An 8658-nucleotide genomic window follows, 5' to 3' on the forward strand; every position below is an offset into this window, starting at 1 on the left:
TTTTGGTGAATATGTGCCCCAGTGTGGTTGTCAAACCAGGGCCAAATGAAACTTGCTCTTGTTGAATATTCATAAAACTGCTGTGTTGCATGTACAGTTCATTGTAAATAATTGTACTTTCTGTAAAGTGGTTTCAATAAAACAGAAAAGAAAAGTATGTTAATTTTTTTTTTATTCAAGATCTGTTCACATGTACTTAGCAAGTACATACACATGAAATGCAAACTATTTCCATGGCAACACACAGCTTACATCAATCGTGAATCGTTCATCTAGAGCAATTTTTGGGGCAGCTGCTGAGGAGAAGTCAATGTTATGTGCAACCTCAAGCTGTATCTTGGTCATATGGTCAACGTACTCACAATGTGGAGGCTTAAAAACGGCCAAATCTTGTACCCAACCGTTTGTGAATTAGATGTGCGCCTCCAGGAATTTATAATTCTGAAAATGATTCGCCGTGTATGCGCTGACTCCACAGACAAGATACGCAAAAATATCGGGATAGGACAACGGCGGTAGGCTGTCTGGGTTTCCGCTCCGCCACCTTATTTCATACGGGTCCACATTACCGATGCACGCTATTTTGTCCAAGTACCGTCTTGGCGCAATCGGTCGCGATACAGCCCTTATTTATGTGCAAATGTTTAATAATGAAGAACATTAAAACATTAATCTTGGCCACATGTCGGCAAAGTTATGTGACATTAGTGATGTTTGTACTTTCAGTGTTTACTTGGTTTTAAAGCCTCTACTTCAAAATATATATGTATAGTCGACCTTAATCTTACAGAGAATGTGATGATTTTATGGATAATTAAAGTCAGTCATATATCCACAAACACAACAAGCTGAAAGTCAGTGATGCTGCTCGGTTTGCAGTCCTGAATATCACGGCACAAGCAGGATTCACTGCACTGTTAATGTTAGCTATGTTATATTGCTGCCTCTGTTCGGTGGTGTCGAGACAAACGGACTTTAACATGCGTTTGAACGAGCTGACGGTTCACTCGTACCATCTGGGAACTCTTCTTGTTTAGCACTCGTAATAACACAATCACTAAATCCTCCTGTTTGTAGCAGTGTATACACCTGAGACCTGCTTTATATATTCTGAGGTAAGTTGATCTATAGTGTTACATCATATTCTATAAGGATGTTATGTATTTGTTTACTTTCTGCCTAGTTTGACCCATTTAGCAGAAGTCAGCCTGTTTAAGGCTCTGATATCTATTCTGTATGACTTAAAGCAGTTATGACATGGTCTGATTTTCTCACCCAATAAAGGAATATTTCATATATCAGTCTACTCTTCATTCTATCAGACACAGTTTTCACAGCTCGTACATTTGCTTTTTACACATATATGTAAGCACTGAGTCAAATTTAGTAATGCCAACATACTGAAAGAACAACATTTGTTTCTTATATATAATACATCTATATATACACAGTCAAAGATACTTGTCTTTGAGTGAAGATTTAAGGTGATAGGAAATATAAATAACTTCTACTTGAATCTTTGACACAGAGTTCAAGCTCACTGCTGTAATATATATATATATATATATATATATATATATATATATATCATAAAAATCTGACAATACATATAATATTGGCCATATTAAATTTACATTACCACAGTGAGATGATTTTAGTCTCATGATCAACATTAGCTAATTGTCATTTACTAACTAATCTTAAAATGACTGTTCAGTACAGAAATGAAGCCCAACAATCATGTTTTACAGTCCTGTGGTCTCAGCCTCAGATACTCAACTAATCAAAGTGATGTCATGAAAAAAAGGGATGAGCAACAAAACATTTTTTCTCCTTCATTTCTGTCAAACAAAGCTGTATGAAACGTTTCTCGCTGTTAGTATCATGGTTGCTAGGCAACCTGAGCACCGTGACCGTCCAATTTCACAAACCTCTCACTTCCGCACTTCTCGTACTTATAGTACGCACCGTACGTAGTACGCGTAGTGAGCGTACTTCAAGCGTGCACTCTCTTAATTGGGACACAGCACAAACTACAAGTACACAAACAGGAACGTAGCTCAGAGTGGCGGACACACTCGGCCTCGTTGGTCCAGCTGTGAGTCCGTTACCGTGAACTAATGAGCGGCAGATTTGTGCTGAACTAAGCTGCACACAGCTGATGTTAGCCAGGAAAACATTACACACTGACTTTAATGGAGAGACCGGAAATACAAACACACACAGTTTGTTGTGTGAAAAAAATCAAATGTGAGCTGAACAAACAGTAAAGTTCCTAAAGACAAACTGTTAAAGGAGGAAACAAAGCAAACTTACAGTTTCTTCACACACCAACAACAAGCTCCACTCCACACCTGGACACTAAACACGGACACACAGGTGAGCTGCTTCCTGGAAGGAGGCGGGACTCCACCTGAAACTCAGCACAGGTGGGAGGGGCTCAGCTCTGTGTGTGCTGATGTGTTAACTTTAAAAATCTGCGTCTGACTGCTCAGACTGAGTCAGAGTAAAGTTCACATGCTGACGTGTGGAGACATGAAACCTTGTTGTAGCTGCAGGTGTGAACACACTGATCCCAGATCAGCTCTGCTGTATTTGTAACATGAACATTTCTGCTGCAAAGCTTCAAATGTTCAGCATGTTTCTCTGTTTCCAGTCTATAGATCCAGTCACACTTTCTACCTTCACCTGTGCAGTAAAGACTGAGAGCAGAGCTGAAACCAACCGTCCAATCAGTGAGCCGCATCAACACCTGAGCTTCATTCAGACTCTGTTATTGAAGATGTTGTTGGTACAAAGTTCATCTGCTGCTCACGTGAATCCATGAAAGATTTATTTCACTGAAGGTTTCTTCAAAGCTCATTTCAACCTGTTGAATGTCATGAATCAAAGTGCAGACTGAGAGTGGATCACATGATGTTTAAGGTGTGTCGTGTGACATGTTCAGTATTGTCACACATGTCTAGATTGTCCCTGATATCATAACTGCTCAAACACTGATGATTATATTTGAAGAATTATTACTGATGGCAGCAAAGTTTGAATGGAGCTCTCTGTCTGTGCTGATTTGTCGCCCTCTGGAGGTCAAAACACAAACTGCATGATGTCACTGTAACCACCACAGTGACAGGAAGTGTTTTTAAATGACTGAAACACTGAAATGATGCTAACGGCTGTCGTTAGGCTCACTGATAGCAGTGCTGATGTGTTCATGTCAAACACTGGCTCAGGTCAGACTCCTTCACCCTTCTCCAGCATGAGGATGCCCTCAGACCCACAGGAGCTCTGACCTTTGACCTCCTGACCCTAACCATTTTTGTCTTGTTGCATCTTTAAATGCAAATCCATCCAAACTGTAGCAAAGCAAAAGAAGCTGGAAGCTGTTCAATGAATGATGTAGTCGAAGGAGCTTGGAAAGAAAAGCATCTGGACTTCTTTAGGTTGATTGAAGACGTTTCAACATGTGATTTCACAGGAAATCACATGTTAGGGTGGGGCTAGGTCTCACAATGGGTTCACCCAAAACCTTGGCTGATTGCGACCCACACCCGTTCTCACACCTTGGCTTGTGTGATTAGGTAGAGGATCAACATGGGGTCTGTGTCCCTGAATTTAATCACACCTGCTGACTTCATGTGTTTTCCTCTGACAGCTGCCATGTGTCACAGCGTGGATAATAAAGCCATCAAACTTCACTCAGCTCCAATAACACCATCAGTGTTTGATGTCCAGAGGATTCATGAGCTTTAACCACGATAGAAGCTCAGAGGAAGTTAAGATGAAGATGAACCATGTTGTGACTGAAGGACAAAGCTGAAATATACAGATGTGTACAGATTCAAGATTCAAAGATTCAAGATTCAAAGCGTTTATTGTCATATGTACAGAAGAAATAGCATGCACAATGCCAAGTTCGATAAGGGTTCAAAGAACAAGATAAGAATAAATAAAAAAGATAAAAATAAGGATAAAAAATAATTAAAAAAAATAAAATAAAAAGATAAATAACTGCAAATAAGTACAAATAAGTAATTGAAGACACGTGTGGTCTGCAGATGTCGATGTACATGGATGTACAAAAGAGTTTAATGTGCAAAATGAACTTAGTGTGCAAAGTGACCTGATGTGCAAACTGCAGTTTGAGGTCGGTCAGCTGTTCAGGAGTCTGATAGCAGTGGGGAAGATGGAGTTGTTGAGTCTGGATGTTCTAGATTTCACACTTCTGAACCTTCGTCTCGAGGGCAGAGGTGTGCCTCTCCTCTGGACTCTGCAATGGTAGCTGCTCTGCAGAGAGAGCAGTGGGGTCCTGATGATCTTATCCACAGTTGTTATCACTCTGCAGGCGTTTGCGGTCCACAGCAGTAGTGCTGCCGTACCATGCAGTGATGCAGCTGGTCAGGGTGCTCTCCACAATGCAGCTGTAGAAGCTGCTGAGAATCTTGGCCAACATACCAAATTTCCTGAGCCTCCTCAGGAAATATAGCAGCTGCTGAGCCTTCTTGACCAGCTGTGTGGTGTTCAGTGTCCAGGGGAGGTCCTCACTGATGTGGACGCCCAGGTACTGCTGCTCACCCTCTCCACTTCAAGGAATGGGGAAAAAAAGCGGCTGGTGAGCCGCTTCTTCCTCGTGTCCACTATTCAATTCAATTCAATTCAATTCAATTCAATTCAATTCAATTCAATTCAATTCAATTCAATTTTATTTATATAGCGCCAAATCACAACAAAAGTCGCCTCAAGGCGCTTCATAGATACAGAGAAAAACCCAACAATCATATGACCCCCTATGAGCAGCACTTTGGCGACAGTGGGAAGGAAAAACGCCCTTTTAACAGGAAGAAACCTCCAGCAGAACCAGGCTCAGGGAGGGGCGGGGCCATCTGCTGTGATTGGTTGGGGTGAGAGAAGGAAGACAGGATAAAGACATGCTGTGGAAGAGAGACAGAGATTAATAACAGATATGATTCAATGCAGAGAGGTCTGTTAACATATAGTGAGTGAGAAAGGTGACTGGAAAGGAAAAACTCAATGCATCATGGGAATCCCCCGGCAGCCTACGTCTATTGCAGCATAACTAAGGGAGGATTCAGGGTCACCTGGTGCAGCCCTAACTATATGCTTTAGCAAAAAGGAAAGTTTGAAGCCTAATCTTGAAAGTAGAGATAGTGTCTGTCTCCTGAATCCAAACTGGAAGCTGGTTCCACAGAAGAGGGGCCTGAAAACTGAAGGCTCTGCCTCCCATTCTACTTTTAAATACTCTAGGAACAACAAGTAGCCCTGCAGTGTGAGAGCGAAGTGCTCTAATAGGGTGATATGGTACTACAAGGTCATTAAGATAAGATGGGGCCTGATTATTTAAGACCTTGTATGTGAGGAGCAGGATTTTGAATTCTGGATTTAACAGGAAGCCAATGAAGGGAAGCCAAAACAGGAGAAAAGCATCTATCAACTATCATCTCCTTTGTCTTATTAGTGTTGAGGGTGAGGTTGTTGTCCTCACACCTTGACACCAGACCAGCCTCCTCTCTCCTATATGCCACGTCGTCCTCTCCAGTGATGCGACCGATCACTGCAGTGTCACCCGTGAACTTCAAATTGATGTTATCTTTGTTGGAGGCGACACAGTCATGGGTGACCAGGGTGTAGAGGATGAGGACGCAACCCTGTGGGACGCCAGTGTTTGTGATAATACTGGCTGAAGTCTTGTTGGCGATCCTGACAGACTGAGGCCTGCCAGTCAAAAAGTCCTGTTGCCAGTCACAGAAGGTGGGGTGCAGGCCGAGTGTTGCCAGCTTGTGAGTGAGTTTGTGTGGGATCACAGTATTGAAAGCAGAGCTGTAATCAATTAAAAGTACCCTGATGTAGGAGTCTTTGTTTTCCAGGTGGGAGAGTGAATAGTGAAGGGCAGCAGCGATGGCTGCGATTTAGCCTGGAGAAATAGTTTGTTGCTTTATAAGAAAGCCCTCCGCAAAGCCAGAACATCTTACTATTCGTCACTGATTGAAGAAAATAAGAACGACCCCAGGTTTCTCTTCAGCACTGTAGCCAGGCTGACAAAAAGTCAGAGCTCTTTTGAGCCAACCATCCCTTTAACGTTAACTAGTAATGACTTCATGAACTTCTTCACAAATAAAATTTTTATCATTAGAGATAAAATTACCAATAATCATCCCACAGATGTAATATTATCTACAGCTACTCTTAGTACCATTGATGTTAAGTTAGACTCTTTTTCTCCAATTGATCTTTCTGAGTTAACTTCAATAATTACTTCCTCCAAACCATCAATGTGTCTTTTAGACCCCATTCCTACAAAACTGCTCAAAGAAGTCCTGCCATTGATTAATTCTTCGATCTTAAATATGATCAACTTATCTCTAATAATCGGCTATGTACCACAGGCCTTCAAGCTGGCTGTAGTTAAACCTTTACTCAAAAAGCATCTCTAGACCCAGCAGTCTTAGCTAATTATAGGCCAATCTCCAACCTTCCTTTCATATCAAACATCCTTTTTTCCATCAAGCATCCTGACTATGCAAACAACCTGTCAAACGTCTCCTCTTGTCCACAGAAGTCACACTTCCCTGTGTCATGTTTAACTTTTTAAGTGTGCTATTCAAGCCTGTGTGACCAAATCTTACTCTGCAGATTATATCCTCGTCTCTCCTGCAGCTTCTTCTACACTGCCCAACTGTTTTCTGTATAATAATATCTGCCTTTCCCGTCTCTGTCCCATTGTGCCTGCCACTCGTCATTCATCTTTACCTTGATTATACTCTTCACCTCACGTTTACTGTGTTTTATAGTCAAACCTACATGACTTCTTCTTGCTGCACCTTTTGCAAACTTATCGTCCTGTTCATTGCCATCAACACCGATATTCACAGGAAGCCATAAGAAATCCACTTCTATCCCTCTGTGTTTAATTCTATACAATAAATGAAATCAAAAACAATATCTTGCCTAGAGTTTGAAGACATATTACCTGTACTCACTAGCGCGCTGCTAGAGTCCAAGCAAACCAAATACCTCCCTACTGGTGCGTCCTCCACCCAGTTCAAAGCCAGTAAAATCGCTACCAACTCCCCAGTAGAAACTGCCACATAATCTGTAATTCTTTTACTCATCACGAAACTTATTTCTGGGATAACAAATGCAACAGCCGTTCTTTTATCTGACAGTGTTGACGCACCAGTAAATATCCTCACATGACCTGAGTACTTTCCCACTATATGAACCTGGCTTTTAGTCGCCCCTCCTCCCTCGCCACAAGCTTCCTTTAGAACATATCTTATAAAAAAACTACTTTATTGACAATTAGCAATAACAATTACAGACAGTCTAGAAGAAGAATCACATAAACAAGGAGCAGAAGTTTATGGTTTTAATAGCTTTTATATTTTGGGAAAGTTTTAAAAATATTGTTTGGTTTTATTTCTAAAGCATTGAAAGGACGGCTTTGCATTAGAAAAGTAAGATCAGTAAATGAATCCATTAAAATTCTTTTGCTTTGTTTGCAAAAGAAGCCAAACAATATTTTTGTTACAAAGAGAGAACTCAGAATAGATCAAAGATCACAAACATCAGGCACTGATGGAAACACCCAAACACAGAAACAGATGCACCAACAGGTGAATGAGGCATGTTGTAAAAATGACTTTGAGTGCTCAGGTAGAAACGCATGAAGAACCAGTGCGTCTAATATTTGGAAACTAATCTGTGTTTGAGCGTCCTGGATGAGACACAGATCATGTTGGAGAGCGAGGACGCCATCTTTCTTCCCGAGTGTGTAACTACAGGACGTGTGCAGAAGGTTTAAGCACAATCGTCCTCCTGACAGTTATTGATGAACGAGTCCTTCAGGGAGGCTCCAAGATCACTGTGGGTTTTACCAGCTGCTGCTAAACGTGTAAACTGAGAGGTGTTGGTGCTTTATGTGTGAAGATGTGCATGTTTGCATCACTTTAACAGTGCAGACGGCTTCTTTCCTCATGTGCACCCATTTCATATGTTTTTATTGTGATGTTTAGTAATATCTGCTTTCCTCCTTCAGGGAGACGATAAAGTGACCTCGACCTTCAACATGTGGAGAGAACGTTTGACCAACAGTCCTGGGAAAAGGATGACTACTTACTAAAATGTAAGGCAGCTAATGTGTGTGACCTTAGCAGAACAAATGCATCATGGCTGCAACGCTCCAGTGTGTTTAAACATTTGAACATTTTCTGTGGCTTCAAACCAGCAGCTCCTCTGTACTCAGTCATTTTTGTGTATCTGTCAAAGTGATTGTTGTCTTTAAAAAGCCTTTTGTGTTTGAGTTTTGTGAGCAGTGCCGAGCTTCTCTTTAGTCTAAGGTGAGTCGATATATTTGATTCCATTGTTTGGCGTGAAGGCGTTTTCAAAGTCAGCAGCAGCAAACGCTGAACAAGCAAAGTTTGTGCACCATTAGAGACAGCAGTGGATCTACTGACCTGTAGGTGTTGGAGGTGTTTGTGTGCAGCTGTGGGTGAGTCAGCTTTATTTCACTTATCGATGACAGGGCGCTGTTAGCTTTGAGTTAGCATCCACTGAGCTGTTTCATCTACTCTGTCACTGCCAGCAAGCAGAGCCCAGGGTTGGCTTCATAACCTGGATGTGGCCTTGCTCAAGGGCACTTTA

The 8658-nt window shown here is 41.6% G+C and overlaps 1 protein-coding gene across 1 annotated transcript in view; it reads right to left on the reverse strand.

Annotated features, from left to right (window-relative positions):
- The window catches only part of LOC148105865 (protein NLRC3-like), a 232103-nt gene extending 229383 nt beyond the window's left edge, over positions 1–2720 (reverse strand). Inside the window, exon 1 of the mRNA XM_087838912.1 lies at positions 2317–2720. The gene's annotated coding sequence lies outside the window, so the exon portion shown is untranslated. The remainder of the gene's footprint in view (positions 1–2316) is intronic.
- Positions 2721–8658: the final 5938 nt, after the last annotated feature.

The sequence above is a fragment of the Neolamprologus brichardi genome, chromosome 3 (genome assembly GCF_056152115.1).
Source record: "Neolamprologus brichardi isolate AB-2024 chromosome 3, ASM5615211v1, whole genome shotgun sequence".
Classification (NCBI taxonomy): Eukaryota; Metazoa; Chordata; class Actinopteri; order Cichliformes; family Cichlidae; genus Neolamprologus; species Neolamprologus brichardi.